The 19573-nt window shown below is 35.4% G+C and overlaps 1 long non-coding RNA gene across 1 annotated transcript in view; it reads right to left on the bottom strand.

Moving 5' to 3' along the window:
* LOC135299104 (uncharacterized) overlaps window positions 1–19212 on the bottom strand; it is a 34898-nt gene extending 15686 nt beyond the window's left edge. Inside the window, exons 1-7 of the long non-coding RNA XR_010361153.1 lie at window positions 18952–19212; window positions 14416–14535; window positions 12935–13203; window positions 11867–12748; window positions 8450–8521; window positions 7750–7891; window positions 5733–7113 (exon numbers count right to left, since the gene is read on the bottom strand). This is a non-coding gene — a long non-coding RNA (uncharacterized LOC135299104). The remainder of the gene's footprint in view (window positions 1–5732; window positions 7114–7749; window positions 7892–8449; window positions 8522–11866; window positions 12749–12934; window positions 13204–14415; window positions 14536–18951) is intronic.
* Between the last annotated feature and the right edge of the window lie 361 nt (window positions 19213–19573).

Below are 19573 nucleotides of genomic sequence, written 5' to 3'. Positions count from 1 at the left end.
CTTATAGCAGCATGGAAACATGTTAATGAGAAGGAATAAGTTGTTTATAGGCTGCAGAAACATTCTGACTGCAAAGTATATGTTATCAATAATCATAATAATAATTACTAACAATAATGAAAATAGATCAGCTGTTTCCAGTGTAGTCAAAGTGAGATTTTTTATGTTTTACTGCTGTGCTTAAGATCAACTTTGAACTTTTTTTCTTTATGTTTCTACTTTTCAGTAATAATACTGAGAGCATTCCTTACAAAGACAATAAGGACATAGCTTAGCCATCACTCAATTAATTGTTGATCTTTCTATAGAGGTGGTTTAATTAAATGCACAATTATTCATGTGATAATTTAAGTAAAATGCTAACATTTTCAAATCTCTCAGAAGAAACACATCTGTTCTTTTATTGCTGTAAATATTCACTACAACAACATAAATCTCAATGTAGCTTGGATGTCAGAAAGGGTTTGCAGAAAAATAGTTAACTGCATTTTCACTTTCATTATCACAACTTGAATTTAAACAAATAAACTAGAGCAGTATTCATGTTCTGTAACAGAACAGATAAAGTCTAAAATGGTGAAAGAGGGTGAAACAGTGCCTATTTTCTTGAGTTACAAACACATTTATGCTCTTTCAACCTAATATTATTTCTTGATTGTACTTGATTGTACTTGCAGTATCTGCTTCATTACATTCCTTGAATCTATTACAGACAACACACACAGAAAACCAGACTACTCAAATAAATATGCTCTTAAAAACACCAGTAATGCTAATCAGTGTTCTCTTTGTTCTTTACAGATTGCCACTCAAATTTAGCTTTTAAAATGTCACTATTCCCTTCATCTTTCTTTTACAATCCATATTATATTTCCAGTCTATTTGTAAATCTGCATCACACCCTTACCAACTTTTTTCTCTGACTTCTTGGCCTATGTCATGAAAAATTCTTAAAATATATGTTTCTCTAATTATATTGTTAAATAAGACTAGGAGAGTCTCTTCTTTGTTTAGTTTTTGTTATTGTTGTTGTTGGGCTAGTTTGGTTTGGGGCTTTTGTTTGTTGTGGAGATAGCCAGGTTTCAGGAAGAGTTATTTCAGTTAGTTGTGAATAGATTTTTCCTTGCAGTTAACAGCATTACTTACACAATCAGGTAGTACATTTTTAATTGTACTGAAATTTCTTCTATTGTTTAGCTATGTGTGGAAGTGTCATCCTTCTACCATAAATTTAAGAATTCTACAATACAATTTCACTGACTTCAGTGTGCTATTCTTGTTCACACAATCAAGATAGATGCTTTTCTATTCACTAGATTTTTTACTTATACAAATGGGCTGAGATCCATGACTTGTTGACATTGTTCACAGCTCCTATAGGGTCTGGCTCACCAGAGAAATATAAAGCAGATAACAACAATCTAGATTACTTACTATCATCATGTTAGATAAGCCTTTCAGAAATTTCTCTTTGTGGTGAATACAATGTTCAAATGATGCCAGAAAGCCTTTTATACTTTCAGTCCTATTTTATGGGCCTATTTTATTGGCCGTTTCTTTATGAGTTAAACAAAACATTAATAATGATTTCTCAGAACAAGATTTCCATTAGTGGCATAAAGATTTACACCTCAAGGGCTTAGGTATAATTGTTCATGATTGCACAAGTTAACTGGATATACTGTCTTTGACAGCAATATGCTTTAAAAAGTAGTTTATTTAGTAATAAAAATGTGATAGAATGGTTGAAGTGCCTCAGAAGTCTGAAATTAATCAACTACCTTTTCAGAGTTGTACTTCCTCTTCTAGAGGTATAGCTCTGTTATTTGTCTCCAAATGGTAAATTACACTGTTTCGAGAAAGGTAAAAATATTTTTAAACTTTTTTTTGAATAAAATAATTATTTTCTGAAGTCCCCAAACCTAATTTAGTCTCCTTACCTTCCACAGTTCATAATATTTCTCCACTCAAAAATGCAGAGTTCTCATTCAATTAAGGGGGAAAATAGCAAAATGTCAAACTTTCTTGGGAGGAGGGCATTTTACAAGTAACTGAATAAATTTATTCCCTCTCCCCTCAGAAAAATCAATCCACGTGTGCATTTGTCTGTTGCTCTGACATATCATTTTGATTGCAAAAATACATAATTGGAAGCTAGGTCTTGCTTTAAAGATCTGCAAAGGAATGGGAAAAAAGAGGCTGCCACAGATACAAGAAACTGCAAACAGATTCTTTGTCCCAGCAAGAAGGGTCATGTGCACATGCCCCTTTTTTCCTAAAACAGTGGGATCTCTTTCTCAGAGAAAAGTAAGCATAAAAGATCTGCTTTTGTTGATACACTGGACATTGAAATTCAGTCCAGTTTTTTAATGGAGCGGTTTTTTTAAAACCTCTTTAGTACCCGAGTTGCTGTTGTTGCTCATAGAATAATACACTGCTGTATGTTGAGAGCTGAACAACAGTCATTCACAATATGTTTATGCATGCAATTCATTTTTACCATGATAGCCTGTGGAAGAAAGGCTTGTGCAACCCACAGACTCCACAGGCACGTCTTTCTCTTACGTCTGCATGAATGTCTGTCAGCTCACCTCAGAATAGTGATTTAATCTACTGAATCATTTTTAAAGAATTTGAAGTAGGGGTGCATTCCCAGATTCAGAATCAAAAGTTATTCTTCATCAGCTTCAGCTGCAATGAAAGGATGTTGTGATCCATCAAATATAATTAGAAATAGCAGCAGACGATGACACGTACTCATATTAATGAGGCACAAAACACACCTGCTAAAGAAACAATGGTAAGACAGCATGACCTACTTTCTTCTTCACTGTTATTCAGGTTACAGATTTGGGGGTAAATAAAAGCATTGCTTGCGTTTTGAAGGTACTGAATATGAGAACATATTTTGATTAACAATATTTTTTCTTGCATTTTAATATGGAGAGTTTTAAAGCCTCTATCTAGAAAAAACACCCAGGTGACACAAGAAAAATAGCTAATCTCAGTGACAGTGAAACAATATGAGAATACTAGGTTTGAAGATACATAACTGTTGGTGATACCACCATCACAAAAATTTCACTATGTATTTTTACTAGATAGAAGGACAAAATCACTGTTTTGCCTAAACATATATGATGAAATGTCATATGACCTAGCAAAAGTTTCTCTCTCATCAAGTCTGAGGTATAAAGTATGATCAAAAATTAAGCAGGAAATATTGCCAGCCAGTAATGAAGAGGGAAGAGAGAAACTGAGACAAAATTGGTGGGGTGCTGTGACTGATATACCCATAGTCTTTGATATCCATACTCTCAACAGGGAGAATGACAGTCAAAGGTATCAGAGCACCACAAATTTAAAAGATTGTAAAAATCAATGGGACAAGTAAAGAACAGCCGTGATTCTACAAACTTTAAATATTCTTACTAATGGATCATACATGACTTACTTTTCTTCATCAATGATGAGCCAACTCAGAAAAATTAACAACAAACTATTAATTTCCCTAAATATTTCCATATCTGCTTTTGGAAATCTTAGTTTCCCAAGTGGATTTTTTTAATGTGTACCTTCCAGGAAGTTGCATTCCTAAAACAAAATATGTAAATTCAATGTAGAAACAAGTCATGAGTCTTTGCACATTCCAGAACACAGATCCAATACTACCATGGGTAGAGCAGGAAAATACAAAACAGACATTCCATGAAGCTCTGCAGCTTAGAAATTCTGCCACTTCTTGAATATAATTCAAGAGCTGCCCCAGGGAAGATGAAACTAAGGAACAGATGTGTACCTACTGGAAAGCCTGAAAGAAGGAAGGAGGAAGATCACAGCTGCCCATAGGCTGAAGAGAAAATTGACCATGTTATCAGCATCATTTTGACAAAATAATAAACAGAAACCAAAATAAATATATTGATTTGGAGCCAGAAAGACTATGCTCCTTCAGTCTTTGTCTTTTTCTCAGAGCTTTTAAAACAGGTGTCAATTATTTTGAGGCAAATTTCTATATACAATACCTCAAAATAATTTTGTCTTCTTTTTACTTCTTTTTTTTTTTTATGAAATCACTCTTTTCAGTCCTGAGGTTACAAACTAAAAGTTTACAAATTGCATCCGTCCTTCTTCTACCAGATTTTACAGCAAATAGCATCACTCTATTGAAACCTGTCCCACAAGTTACTTTCACGTATGCTTCATCTTCCCTTTGCTTCTAATCTAAGATCACAGCAGGAGGCAGAGGTAAAAGTCTTCATGTGGTTACCGTACCAAGAACTATAAAGCCAATGTGTTGTTGCATAAATAATCATGTAACAACAATATATTAATACATATCCTTTTTTAAAGGAAGTTGTGCAGCAAATTCCATTGTTTTCTAATTAATTCAGGTAAATAAAATAACATGTTTGTACTTTGAATATTATACATACATATCTCTGATAGTTTTATTACATATCCTATGTAAAGCAATATTTGAATCATATGGTTATATTCATAACTATATCCATGTTGGGTATTGACTTCCGCTAGGAGGCTAGATTTGCAGGAGAAGGAAAATGCCAAATCTTGCACAAGCAAGTGATAGAAAAATACAGACATGCCTATTTGAGGCTGACCTTTAGATCAATGACCTTCTTCTTCTGCCCTAAAGCATCTGTCAACAGGAAGTGCCACAAAACACCGTTGCTAACCTTTAGTCTTTAATTCTTCTCTCTTACTATGCCCTACAATTCAGGTTACACCAACTATCCCCTGTACCATTAAAAAACTCCTGGATTTTGCCCGTAGGGCATTTATTGCATCTCTTACTTTCCAGTATTTAAAAAGCCAGATGGTAAGGGTAACACTCACTTTCTCTGATGTAGCTTTCTTGGATAAAAATAACTGTCAGTCTACATGGTTTTTAGCAGTAAATAATTAATTTATTCAGTGCTACAAACAAATCAGACTGAGTTTTAGAAAGAATCAACAATATCAAAACCTGCCTATTTTTAAAACTCTAGCAAATTTGCTTGTCAGCAATGAACTACAGATTGCCAACCTGCCATTTGAAATGAAAAACACCTCTGACATTCGTGAATAGTGTGAATGAAAGTTGGGGTTTTTTCCTTCTTCTCCATTTTGTTGTCCTTCCTCATTTATTTTGTGGCTACTTTATTAGAACCTGAATTTATAGTTCATCCTGGTATTCATGACAGATAAACAGATACATACAGTGACAATCTCAAGTACATTGCCATCACTCACACTGACAGGACCCTTGCCTAGCAATTTAATCTTGTTCTGACTAGCCAAAAGGCAGCTACATGTAATTAGTGAATAGAACAAATTTTAGATTACTTTTATATTAAATTGCTTTATAAGCAAAAGCACAATTTCCTGAGAAGTCTCTTTTGACTTTTGCTCACAGGAACATCAAAGCTCAAGTAACAAAATAAAGATGTAGACTCAAAGATTCATCACAAAAAAAGACATAATTTTTTTATCACGTGTAGAGTAAGACTGCAGACAGATATGATACAGGATTTCATGTGATAAAATTAAAGCAGCTTGGACTTAAAGAAGGCAAGGAATGTTATAACAGCTCTGTTCTATAAGCAGAGCAGTATTCTGAGATTTCAGGACAATTATGTTTAACAACTGAATGCTTTAACTTTGCTGTTTAGCTTTTATCCAATGGTTTATGTTCTCCTTACCATTAGGCAACTTTCTGTCAAATCACTTACCCATTATATAAATTAATGGCTCTGCCATTCTGAGGTATATTTATATGCATGAAGAAAACTCTTGAATTTATTGGAAGTCTGAAAGCACAGGCACTCAAAGTGAAATAGATGTGCAGCTGGGAAACAAAAAAATTTAAAAATAAAAATTTAAAAAAACACCATAAATTAATCACAAATTTTTCACACAACTGTCTGTACAGTCCCCTGTATATCTTCCTAATATTATTTACCTAAAAACAAACAAAAAAAAAAAAATTAAAAAATATAAATATCTAGAAGGTTATTTGTCCTTATTTTGTTCTAATTTCAGCAAACTGGACAGATGGGATGCAGAGAAATGAAGAGCACTTGAGAAAACTGTATAATCTGTGGTAAGATTTGCAGGCTGGTTGACTCATTACACATTACCATTTTTGGGAGGAAGGACTCTGGCAACCTGAATTTCATACTAAGACAAAAAAGCAGCCAAATTTTGTGGTAGTGATATAGTCTATGTGTGACAAGTTACCTCTCCTAGAGTGTTAGGTTGAGCTGTCATGCACTAAATCTAAGTGCTTTGCTTAGAAAAGGCAGTTTTAAGGTATGAATGGGAGCCAGTAATTCAAACTGGAGCCTGCTAGCCCTCCATCTGAGCTGATGTAGCTGTTGGAAGCCCTGGGCATACATCTTCTCTTTGCCAGCCCTCACTGCAGATGCCTTTCCTGGACATCTCTGATGAAGGGGAAGGGGATGGTTAACCCCCATCTTTAGGACCAAAAGTTAATCCCAGTAGTTCCTAGGGTCTACAAGTTCAGTTATGGTATATAAAGACTGCAGGGCAACCACTGACAAATGGGGCAATGATGACTAAGCTCATCCTCTTGTACTTTGATTGCTTCTCACTAATTGCTTAGAGCCCAATGGTGGATTTTTAGCAGAGCTGCTTCTCCCTGTACTATTTATTAGGAGAGATACTCAGAATGTTGTTATTGAAATAGTTCACTGATAAGGTTAATACAGACATAATACTTCAGGGCTTTAAAAAAAGATGTTTTTAAGGTCTAGACCACAGGAGCATGAAAGCACAGCTTCAGTACAGAGAACATCAGAATAACAGGCCGGGAGGGAGAGAATTTTTCAGCCAGTGCACAAAGACTGCTTCCCTCTTGACCTCTGAAATTAACTTGATTTTAAATATACAATAGTTATTACAAATTTTTCCTAAATGAAGGTTTAAGACAAAAAAGAAGTGACCTGAGAGGGGAGGGGCTCCCCTTCTTTCATGGAAATTGAAAATAGATACATTTAACAATGTCCTGGATTTGGCTTGGCTTCCATCTTGGTGTTTGTCTTGTTTTTAATGTAGAAAAGAGCAGAGGAAACATAGCCTTGTGCAAACCAACTAAAGATAGAAATAACAAAACTAGGGTTAGTTTTAAGCATAGTTCATTCTCCTGTTACCATTTCTTCTAAGCCTTTCAGGGTAGTTTGTTCTGCACATGTCACTTTCCTGCTCAGATGGTGTCATGGCTTAACCCCAGCTAGCAACCTGTCACTACACTCACTCCACTGGAGGGATGGGGGACAGAACTGGAAGAGTCAAAGTGAGAAATCTCATGGGTTAAAACAAGTTAATTAGTAAATCAAAAGCCACGCAAAACAAGGAATTTTTCACCACTTTCCATCTGCTGCTAAATCATTATGCAGAACAAATTAATTGCTATATATTAATTTTTAAACAACTTAGATTTAATTCTTGAGAAATCTAGACTGACATTAAAAGTACCATTATACCTGTGTTCATCGTCTGTGTTGTGAATACAGTTTTGTAGTCACAGATACACTTTAAAAAAAGATACGATAAGAAAAATCTTACTCTGCTTTCTTTTAGACAGAGGTTAGAATTCCTATCCCAGCCATTTGCAGAATATCCATTTTATGTGTAGAGCAGGACAAATGACTTCCTGTTTTGATGATTTTTTAGTATTATAAAATAGTCTTAGTCACAATAGTTAAAATTACTTCTAGAATATCTTACAGAATTTTAATTCTGAAGTTTTACATTTAAGCAGAATTTTTCTTTTCATATAATCTATGTAGAAAACTGGATGCTTCAATGGAGCATCCCTGGTCCTTGCCATATGATAGTGAAAGGAATGGTTTCAGTCTTGCATCACACTCTAAAAAAGAGACAAATATCAATAATGATTGCAGTCACATAAACAGATTGATATCTCTTTAAATAAGTCAGTATAATTCTTAAGTTTACATCATTACACAAAAACAATATCTTCAAAAAATGCCTACACAGAAAAATATTTTTTCATACAGCATTTTTTCATACAGCAGTATGTTTTGTAGTTTTAGAGCACAGTTTATTGCAGTGAAAAATGCAAGTAAGCCTCCCACATAAAACACGTTTTAAAACAAACCATGTGGAAAACCCTCCTAAACTTCACATAGAGAAAAACAAACCAGGACAGCATTTAAATACTGCTAGCGTCAAAATGTTAGGTCTTTGATAATAGGTATATGTGAGAAGGTTAGCCACAACTATTTTAATATTTTTGAAAAACATTTCTAGCCTGCTGAATGAGTATCTTCCTCTCTTTCTCATTTTCAGGAGAGAGAGAGAGAGAGGTTATGAGCTGATTAGGAGTCCAGCCAGAGGTTGCCCTTCTAATAATTGGTGCAAAAATCTATTTTTAAAAAGTATGTATCTTAGCTGATTATCTTACCTCAGCTGATGTAGTTTTTTCTTTAGACAGCTTCATGCTTGCAGTTGCCAATTTCCTCTGGAATATCAATTTCTGTGAGCAGGAATGAAACATACATCAAAGTAAATAAAAAGGATGACAATTTTGCAATTAATTAACCATTATATACTGATAATATGTTTAAATCTTTAGTCCAGATATTACTGCCAAGTTCACTTGTTTCACAATTATAACAATTTGTAACAAACATTTTTTGGTTTTCAGTCAAAGATGTTTTAATAATTTCTAAATGATGCAAGATTAGACCTGATCAGGACATTTTCAAAGCAAAATGACAATTTTTTAAAATAGAAGCTCTTCAGAAGAAAAGATTGCAAAATCTTGTGCCAGAAATAAACATCCTGTGACTCCAAGATATTCTTGACCACACCAGGATGAGACACTATCGTGTACTACGGATGCTCAGCGTATTTTCAGGCCATGAAACTCAAACTCTTGGTCCAAATGAGAGACAAGAACTATATACTCCTATGAAAAATGTCTGGATCAACAACTTCTGTCAAAAGGTTTACATTTTGAAGAGAAAAAGGACCGATTAATTCAGCCAGACACAGGAATTAGACTAGTCCTCTCTTTCATGCACACAGGTAGAGACACAGGCTTCTCCAAGAACTTTTTCTGTAGTGTACACTAGAAAAAAAAATCAAAATTCATAAATCTTGCTATGATCAACAGTAAACCACCTCTTTCACCATTTCTACATAAGGGTTGTAACTAAAGAGCATTAATATCAGGTTCCTTCAATTTTACTGGAGATCACTGTAAAACATTGTAAACATTTCACCAAATTGCTTGCAATCTGGGACACTGTATTTAAAAAATATTTAATAGAGTACATGAAAAATTTGTTAACATAAAACCTTCAAATTAAAAGTGGCTGTAAAAGACAACTAACAAAAAAATAAAACTGAAGATTATATAAATATATGTTGGTATATATATGTGTGTGTATATATACACACACACACACTCATGTCCTCAGGTAAACATAGCATAAAATTTTAAAAATATGGAAACAAAAATATGCACATTTAGGCAACATATACATGTATGTGAATTGTCTGATATGTTTAAACTACTAAAAAGTCTATGTTCTCTATGGAAAATGTTGAAATATTTCCCAGTTCCACATACTAAACAGGAAAAACAAAAAGGTAGCACCAGAGAATCAGCTGTCAACTGCAATAATGGAACTAATATTGAAAACAATTTAACAGGGTCATTCCTATATTCTCTGTTCTCTTCAACAACAGAAAAGTTTTGCATTCCTGTTTCTCTGCCCATTTTATTACCAAATGTAATACAACCTGATTGTTTCCTAACTTCAAAAGTTTATATTTCAAATAAGGTTTACAGTGTAGGTAGACAAAGAAAGGGAGTAGCAGAAACAGAAACCTCACTGACCAGTGAAGAGTGGTCTCATCTAGTTTTATAGATTAAATGTAAAGAGAAGTAAAAACCTCTCCAGAATGAAAATACTGATAGGTGGAAGAAAGACTGTAGGAAGAGACAAGGTTCAAGAGTTCCAGGCTAAGAACCAGAAGGCATTTATTGAAATCTATGACTAGAACATGTATCCCTAGGTAATTGGGACACTTCATGCAAAACCCCCAGAAGGACACAATTCCTAAACAGCATGTAAGGATTGGGAGCAATGGTCAAGAGATGCTACATCATTTTCCCCCTAGAAAGATGAAAACTTTGCATGACACTAAGAGTACAGAACCATAAAGCATTTAGAGATCTATATAAAGCAGTCAGATGTCTTAAGTGGATAAGATAACTTCTAAAAGTGTGATACACAATACTGCCTCCCTACAAACAACTCAGTACAAACTGAGATATGCAGTCTTAGTTGTATTGAGATGCAAAACGTACTTGGATAGCTCAGCTATCAATCTCAGCATGTTTTCTCCCCAAACTCCAGCTACAGTACCCGATTTCTAAACAAGATGATTATTATATTAATCCAGACCTCATATTTTGTGCATAAACATGAATTTTACAATCCATGTGCCTGCCCAGAGCTCAAAGAGAAATTGCCCAGACACACCCAGGAAGTGCATATAGCTTCCAAGAATGGCCCCTAGCTTTTCTTAAAAATCATTTTCCTCCCATAATTTTGTCTCTAACAAATAAAGGGGAAAAAAATTAAAAAGTGAAAAAAAACACCCAAAGAGTACCATTAATTAACAAACTCATAAAAGGAAAGAAAAATTTGCTGACTTTATATCTCTAAATACAATGAAGGCTGGGAAAAAATCATTACTCCAAGTACACTTTAGGTACATATCTGCATGCGTTCTTTCTTTTTAGAAAGGTCAATTAAATGCCAAAAGTGTAACTAAAAATGAGAAACTGTTTAACATTCAGCAGTTATAGCTTGCCTGTTGGTATACATTACACCTAATTATGTACTTCACAATCATTTTAGAAAAAAAAATTATAAAACATTTACAAAATATGTTCAGCCTGTTAGTCATAACTAGATTTTTTTAAAATACTTTTAGAAATACAAATAAGCGGAAATTTACTCCACTTATTTAAATTGTTTTGATTGCCTAAAGAGTTAGCAGATAAAATATCTTCAAAGCCCCTGGAATACACAATGCATCTCGTAAGATACAATTGTGAATGAATAAACAAATGATCACATATTTACGAGATTTTTTTTTTATCCTTGACAAGCTATATCTGCTATTAAAGGATTTAAAAAATAGTAAATGCATTCCCATGAAGTCTGCTTTATAAGAAGAAAAATGCATATTTTGTAAACTGATGCAACTTCTAGCAAGCTGGCAGGAAATACCACAGTGGAAATCACAGACCACCAAATGGTTTTTGCACAGTAGTCAATAATAATGTCTGTATTCAAAAAATTGTCCCTGGCATGTTTTTCTACTTGGAAATATCCCACAAATCATAGACTAAACGATAATCTGATCTTTTATGAATTGTCATTTTCAAAGTTACACTGTGTACAAAACACATTACTAAGGCCCAAGTTCTCATAGCCTCAGCCTCACCAGATATCTTCTTTTTGGTCAGTCATGCAGCAAGGTGACATTAAAACAAAACAAAGGACATTAAAACCTTTCCATAAAGGAATTAAATCAGCACAGCAGCAAGACAGTCCTCAAATGGGCCAGCAGGAAGCCAATAATAAAGCAGATACTTATCAGCCAACAAGTCACACCTGTATTTATTTTACTAATTATAATTTTGTATTCCTGGGTTTTTCAGAAGACTGTTGTTTCTTTTCTAGCCCTTGTAAAAATAACTGTTCACTTTTTAGTTTTGTGCTTCTGGAACAAATATGGTGTTACCCTAGAGAAAAAAACTCTATTATTTTATAGAAATCTACAGGCAACAAAATACCTTTAGGTTCTCAAGAGGTGGGCTCTTAGAACTTGAACAGCACAATGGTCCTCCAGCAGTCCCCCAGTTTCCCAGGAGTGTGATCAGTAGTCCTGTGAGTTCAACTCACCTTTGCAGAAGGGTCATACACAGGCCCCCTGAACTTACTGCAGAAATTATTCCTAATTCACTGGAGCACAATATTAATTACAACAGAGTATTTGTGACTGCAGCCCTCACAAAAATATATGCATCAATATGCTAAAAGACAAAGTTTGATTTATGCCTGTGTATATGTATGCTTTCACTCTTCTTCCTCATTTGTTTTCATCTTAGCAGGATAATTATTTAGTTTTATATCACTATTCTGTGCAGGTTGAAGTGCTCTTTCCATAGAGTTATTGGAGACGGTAAAATTTTCTGTGGGCTCTGTAATAGCAACAAAGGTGATCCTGTTGATTGACACCCTTTGACCCACGATGCAAGACGTTTCCTTGGTATGCAATGGCAGTAGTTGCCTTTCTAGATATTAGAGAAGCAGAGCTGTACAAAGTCAAAGCCTGAACCAAGAATCAATAATACTTGGGGAAGGATTCCTAAGTGCAGGGAGTAAAAACTGTGCTTTGATCATGAATCAGTCACTTTAATTATGCATTACTTGACATCTTCACTTTTCTATATCTTAATTCTTCCATATCTTCACTCATGATCATCGGTAATCAAGTGTCTTATTTTGTTAGCTTGCACACCAATCAAATCCATTTCCATAAGTCACACACACAGGTTTGGTAGTATATGGTGCCTGTGACTTTGAGTTTCCAAAGTGTCATTGACATTTGAGTGGGTTGACCCTGGCTGGATGCCAGACACCCACCAAAGCTGCTTTATTACTCCATTTCTCAGCTGGACAACGGAGAGAAAATACAACAAATATTCATTAGTTGAGATAAGGTCCAGGAGATATCACTCAGCAAATACTGTCATGGGCAAAACAGATTCAATCTGGATATATTCACTGAATTTATTACTAACAAAATCAGAGCAGGATAATTAGAAGTAAAATAAATCTTAAAAATATCTTCCCCCTACCTCTTCCTTCTTCTCCCCCTCTACCTCCTCCCTAGCAGAGATGCAGGGAGGCAGGGCACAGAGGGTAATGGTCAGTTCATCACACATTGTTTCTGCCACTGCTCAGGAAGAGGAGTCCTTACAATGTTGCACTGTGGGGTCCCTCCCATGGGAGTCAGTTCTCCATGAACGTCTCCAATGTGAGTCCATTCTACAGGCAACAGTTTTCCACAAACGGTTAAAGTGTGGGTCACTACCAAAGGATGCTGTCCTTCAGGCATGTATTTTATCTATAATATAATAAGAAAAAGTATTGGCCAAGATAAAGTTTTAACAAAGTAGATCGTTCAATATTTTGCTTTTATTTTTTACTAGTGTCTTTTCTCACTTAGAATTATATTAACTGTGTGCCATTTACATGACATACAAAATTTTTCACATACTTCAAGAGAATGTCAGTTAACAAAATCCCCACTGTGTGCTATTTTCTACTACAGGTTTCATTAAACAGATTTATGTGTATTAATACTGATTATTCCTGAAGATAGGCCTTTACATGGTATGACCACTTGCATGGGAAATATTCACCTCCCTTGTACAATCTATTATTAATATTCTTGCTGCTATTGTTCATTTATTACTTCATTGCTGTTTCCAGTAAATTGTTCTTATCCCAAACCCTCAATCTTAAATTTTTGTGCCTCTAATTCTGCTCTCCAGCCTGTCACAGGGGGAAGGGAAGGCAGAAGTGAACAAGTGACACACAGCTTTCAGGGGAAACTGGATTGGGAAATACCATTTCTAAACAAAGACAAAAGTTATTTGTATGTCCCTAGTTTAGACTTCTCCTCTTTGGACAAGATAGGAAACATCTGATGACTCTTAAAAAGCAGAACATCTCAACAAACAAAATAGTCAAAAATTAAGAGACTGACAAACAAAGACAGAAAGTATCATTGGAAATTTCATATCACTCATCAATCATTTTCTTTAGCATTATACAACATAAAGATCTCAGGTATAAATAAGCTTTACAACCAGATAAAGACAGCAGATAAACCAGATAAACTTCTTTAACAGTTGGCTTGCGTAGATGAATACATGCTATAATTCAATGAAATTTACTGAAATAATGGTTCTTATTTTAGCATGAAGATCTTAAATTAATGCAACAAAATTTACTTTGTAAGTGCATTTGATGTTCTACAGTTTACCTCAGCATATCAACACATATTCATCAGTCAGCAAGTGCACACTTTGAAACATCAGTATGGCTTTTAATTTTCTTTTGATTCAAAACCCATTTTTATGTTTTCAAACATCTGCACCAAGTCTATTTGTCCTTCTTCCTAAGGCAATCTCAAGATCCAATGAGTCTGAGGTTCTTTCGATCCTTACACTGATAAAATATACCATTTCTACAAATAAATTTAGAGTTTTTTTGCCTTTAGGAAATTCACTTCTATCCTTAAAGATGGAAAAAGTCTAAAGAAAAAAAATACCTTATTAAGGAAAAGTAATGCATTTCAGGTGCAAGCAATGAATTTCCTGCTTCATTTTTTCAGCTGTTGATCCCAAGATGCTCTGTACTGGAAAGAGCTGGGAGCTTTTCCTTCCAAGATCTGTAAATAGTGTAAGATTGCAATAATTAGTTATAGTAGCTTGGTATCTACAGTTAGCCCTCCTAATCAAAGATAATCTTATCTAGTCACTGGTTTTGGATAATCATAATTGAAAACACTATATGCAGAAGTTAACTTTTGCACAATTTGGGTACACAATGCACTTATATCTAAGAGATTTCACAGTTAGGTGGATTTAGTGGCTTGCCAAATAATCATAATACTATCCCACCACTTTGCAACAATGTTACACACCTTGCAAAGAGCTAGATGTACTATGTCTTCAAATAATGCATGATTAGACAAATTTGTCTTCTGTATTTTTAAAATATTGTTTAAAAAATTTACACCATCACCTATATTTTTTTATTCAACAACAATTTGTTTCCAGTTTGGCTTGAACTTACACTGTTAGTCATTCTAAGCATTCACCCTCCCCTACCTCAGGCTCCTGGCTAGATGAGCAATTATACTGCATTGTCTCTGATCCCTGACCAAAAGGACATCTTTATATTTGCAAGGAGGACAGCTTGAAACAACATCTGTCTAGTGTGGCAATATTATTTACAGCCTTCTGTTAAAGATTTTAACTTTTCCAAGCAAGCCTTAAGTGACATGAAATTACAGTTATGTTTCCAGTCAAATAATTCAGAATAAGAAGAAGGTCTCATTTCTGTGACTATCTGCCATTTACTACCATTATATCCATTTTCCAATTGCCACATTTTCTGATATTAAATTATTATTCCCATTACAAATTTGCTACTATTTTTCAGGTAGTGCTCTAATGTACTAGTGCCATAGGCCCATAGATAGATATGTTAGAAATGTGAGGGATAATGACCATCCATGAAAGCTCCTAAGCCACATGAAGGGCATAAGCTGTTTACAAGGAGCTAAGGGTGAGAGAGAAGATTACACCCCAACAAATTAAGCAAGCAATTTCTATTCTAGCTTTGATTCTCCTACATGAGCACAGACAACACAGCTTCTATATACATTGGTTTTCTTGCTGTGTCATGGGTTTTTTTCTATAGAAGACAGACAGGATTTCTTAATGATTTACAGGACAAGCAACAACATTCACTCAGACAGAACTGCAGTGCCAAGTAAGCAATTAATGTGTGGTGTTTTAGTGCAGGATTATGTCTCCAAATGAGTCACGTACATCCCCAGTCCCTGGTATCAGCCATAAGCAGGACTTTTTGCTATAATAACCAGTGATACAGTTACCTGCCAACACCATAAACTCCCAGGGGCGTCAGAAATTTGGATTCCAGAACAAGATCCCATATTTATTAAACAAGGCTATATTCTAGCCCTGTGATATATTAAAGCAGCACAGACAATTTCAGGAAACAAAAGCACTTTTAAATGCTGGGGATTTTCTCACTGCTGTTAGTTAATCTGTGATTTGACTGGCTTTTACTTCATTGTTTACAATTTCCAGTTGCTTATCAAATATATACGGCACAAAAATTTCAACATGTGGATTGCTTTTAAATGGCTGACTGTAACAACTTTGATTTAAATAGGTTTTATTCTCATGAATATTCAATCATTTGTTTTTTCTACATCATGTTGTTTTCTTTCCTGTCTGGGTGACATAATAATTTGAAATGGTTCTGCTTTCTTTCACATCTAATGCTATTTTACACACAAAACTTGGAAATGTACCCAAAAGTGCATTTTCTTGAATAAATTTCCCTGCATAAATATGTGTGCGGGGACGGGGCAGGGGGGGGGGGAGGGGAGGGCTAATTAAAAAGGCCATATACACAGTCAAGCCCAGATTGTATTGGGAAGGCAATGAAATTGCTCCCTTGCTGCACACTGTGAAGTGATCTAAAAATGGAAACTGCTGCGCTACTCTGTTAATGGAACAGGTTACAGTAGGATTCAAGACCTTCCTCTCTCATTCAAAAATGACTACAGCTTGAATGAGAAAATTATCTTTTTCTCCTGAAATGCACATATAGAAAGTGATTTGCTTTCTGTCCTTCATTACAAACATGTATGGATCCCACTTAAATCTGCCAAAACCTAAGACAATCAGACTGGAAAATGCTGGGAGATGGCAGGCTCACAGCCTACCATGTTAATGCAAGCTTAGACTGTTTTTCCCAGTGGATCAATTTACATTTGTCTGTATTAGATTTTGCCTAACACTTCATTCATACCTGGATCTTATAAAGCCATGTTATGAGTCTGTGCTGCCTGCCACTGACCCCCTCAGTACCTGGAATAACACAGTAACATCTGCACATCTTCTCACTGTCTGTGACCAAGTCATCAGTTTATCTTCAGCCAATGAATCGCCCATGTTATGATCTTTCCTCTTGCCCCACCAATGCCTTAAAAGCTCTAGGAGAATGTCTGCCTTTTGGAAACTTCAGTACATTATTTTAGCAGACCACATTATCCCATTGATATGCTTGCTACTGCTCTGAAAGCACTTTAAAAAGCCATAAAAAGGCACAACCTCTGCCAACAGAGCTGTGCTGAAATCTGCCCTTCACCAAAGCTTCCGCTGGTCTGCCCAGTACAGGATTCAGAATGGCCAGCCTATGTTTCCCACTTTGCTCCCACCAATTTTTTTTTTTTTTTTTTTTTATTTAGGATGTAAGAGATGCCATTCTCCTGTCTCTGGATACCAGGGCTGCTCCAAAGGGAGCCTACAAGCACAAGGTGCTCCATACTTCAGCTGTATTTGAACTAGTATGTGAAAATTAACCAGCCTGATGATTTTGGGGGATTCCTTCCATCTAATTGTACCACATACTCTTCTGCAGTCTGTGTGTTTTAAACATATCCTTTGCTGATTCCCTTTTTTCCTGTTAGAGCTTTACAGGGTGCAAACAATTTTGCTTCTTCCACAATGAACATGAATGCATGAAACTCGTGGAGCTTCCCTGAAATGGCCTCATGCTCTTTGAATGCTCCTTCTATAGTCTGGCTGTCACAGTACAGGCCATCTGGTAGGCTTCTTTTCCAAATACACTGGAAGAATTATTTTGTGTTCATTTTGTTCCTTTAGCCAGCTTTTTCTCACTTGTCCTTGACTTGCAGAATAATATTTTATATTTAAGCTACCAGTATTTATGATATTTACTTTTTTCTATTTATTTATACTTTCATTTATTTTATTTCTGTAATGGTTGTCAGGTACAACCATTTAAGGAGTCCTTGCCAGTGATCACAATGATAGTAAATGTATGGGTCTGTGATAAGCCATACTATATGAAACATCCTCCTGACCAGTTCTGTACAATGAGAATTACATCCTCTTTGTAGTTATTATCATCTCAGACAATCACCAAAAGGCACATCTCTAAGCTTTTTCTTTCTTTCTGCCTACAGAAATATTTTTGTAACTCTGGCAGTAGACTCTCCAATATGTCTTGACCATCCAGGTCAGTCATGAACTGTGGAAAGAAAGCATACAAGCAGAGGCGGCTATATATAGATACCTGATTCCCATCAACACAAGCTAACAGAAGCATGCTAATGGCTTTAATTAGATTGCCAAAGTTTAGCTAAATTGAGGATTCACCAATTTTGGCAGCAGTGCAATTCTCAGCTGAGTCAAGCCATTTATGTAGCGGATCAAGAGAGGTTATGAAGTCAAAATGTGTCTACCAGAATGCTGAAAATTTTTCTTTTCATGCTTTCAAAACAAGTAATGAAAATCAGATATATCTTCCCCAACAGAAAGAAAACATTCTCTTGCATGAGAAAGAGTAAAGGCAGTTCCATTCCAAATGACTGTCTCTACAAAGATTCCAGTGTTTAGATATATAGATATATATATACCTATCAAAGGCATACCTGGAAATGCACTAGCTATATGTTTATGAATTCACTCAATTCAGATTTTGCACTGCATATAATAGTAACTGGCATGATGTCACCACCCAGCTGGTTAAAACAAAAGGAAAGGGCTGTTCTTATTCATTGCCAGTTGTGTTCTGTAATGATAATGCATTCATTTCCCAGTTTTGCACAGCAACTTATGATATTTTGGTAACTATGGCAACTATTCATTTTTGTTTGAATAAAAATATGTTATAACGCCATGCAACTTGCTGGCATGTAAACTAAGGCTGTCTGCTGAAATTAGGATGGCAGAATTCAGTTTTTCCACTTAGCTTTAAATTGACATGTTCACTCTTGGTGAAGAAAGTGCCTATCTTTGCTAAGGAAAAAAAAGTATTTGTCCTGAGTAGGTGGAAAAGGTCATTCAGTTCAGTGCACAAAGCACAGGTGCTGATGGCTGCTGACTGAGGAGTGAGTCAGTCAAGCCAAGCAAAGAAAATACTGGAATTACCTTTTACTAAGTTTTGGCATCAATACCCATCAAGAGGAAAGAAATAGGGAAAAAAGAGGATGAGACATGAAACCACAGCTGAAGCTTACCTGCATCCTAGAGAGCAGCTGGACTCCCAGTCATGAGAACACATTTCAGCAGCTCTGGCTTAGGCTGTGGTGTGCAGAATCACTGATGCAACACTCCAGAGCTGACTTGTCCTGCTGTCATTCTTCAGGCCAGTGTCATCTCAACCCTTAGAAAATACCTGCTAGCATCTAATTCCTCCTAAAATAAAGTCTCTGAACTTTTATTTGTAATAAAAGTTCAGAAACTTTATTTTAGGAGGAATTTCAGGCTCATGTATTACAATGGATTAAAGCATCACAACATCAGATTTTTCTCTTCCTAATTCACTCCCATCTGTTTCTCTTTTGTTTTTAAGGAAAGCAGGATATTTTATTCAAGTCAGTTAATGCTAGAAGGTACAATTTTACTTCTTCTTGCATTGTGGCAGCTGTTTGCATTTCCAGTACACCAGAAATTTCAAATACATCCTTGGTTACTTGTTTTGGTCTCTCATCAGTATAACACAGAATGGTAGAATAATTCAGGTTGGAAGGGATTTCAGGATACCCTCTGGTGTAACCTGCCATTCAGACTGGGGAGTCAAATTTATTTCAGACCAGGCTGTTCAATTCAATTTCAGCAGCATTCCTCCTGGGGTATCTG

This window comes from Passer domesticus, chromosome 4 (genome assembly GCF_036417665.1).
Source record: "Passer domesticus isolate bPasDom1 chromosome 4, bPasDom1.hap1, whole genome shotgun sequence".
Taxonomy (NCBI): Eukaryota; Metazoa; Chordata; class Aves; order Passeriformes; family Passeridae; genus Passer; species Passer domesticus.
This window is presented reverse-complemented; position numbering and strand designations above follow the sequence as displayed.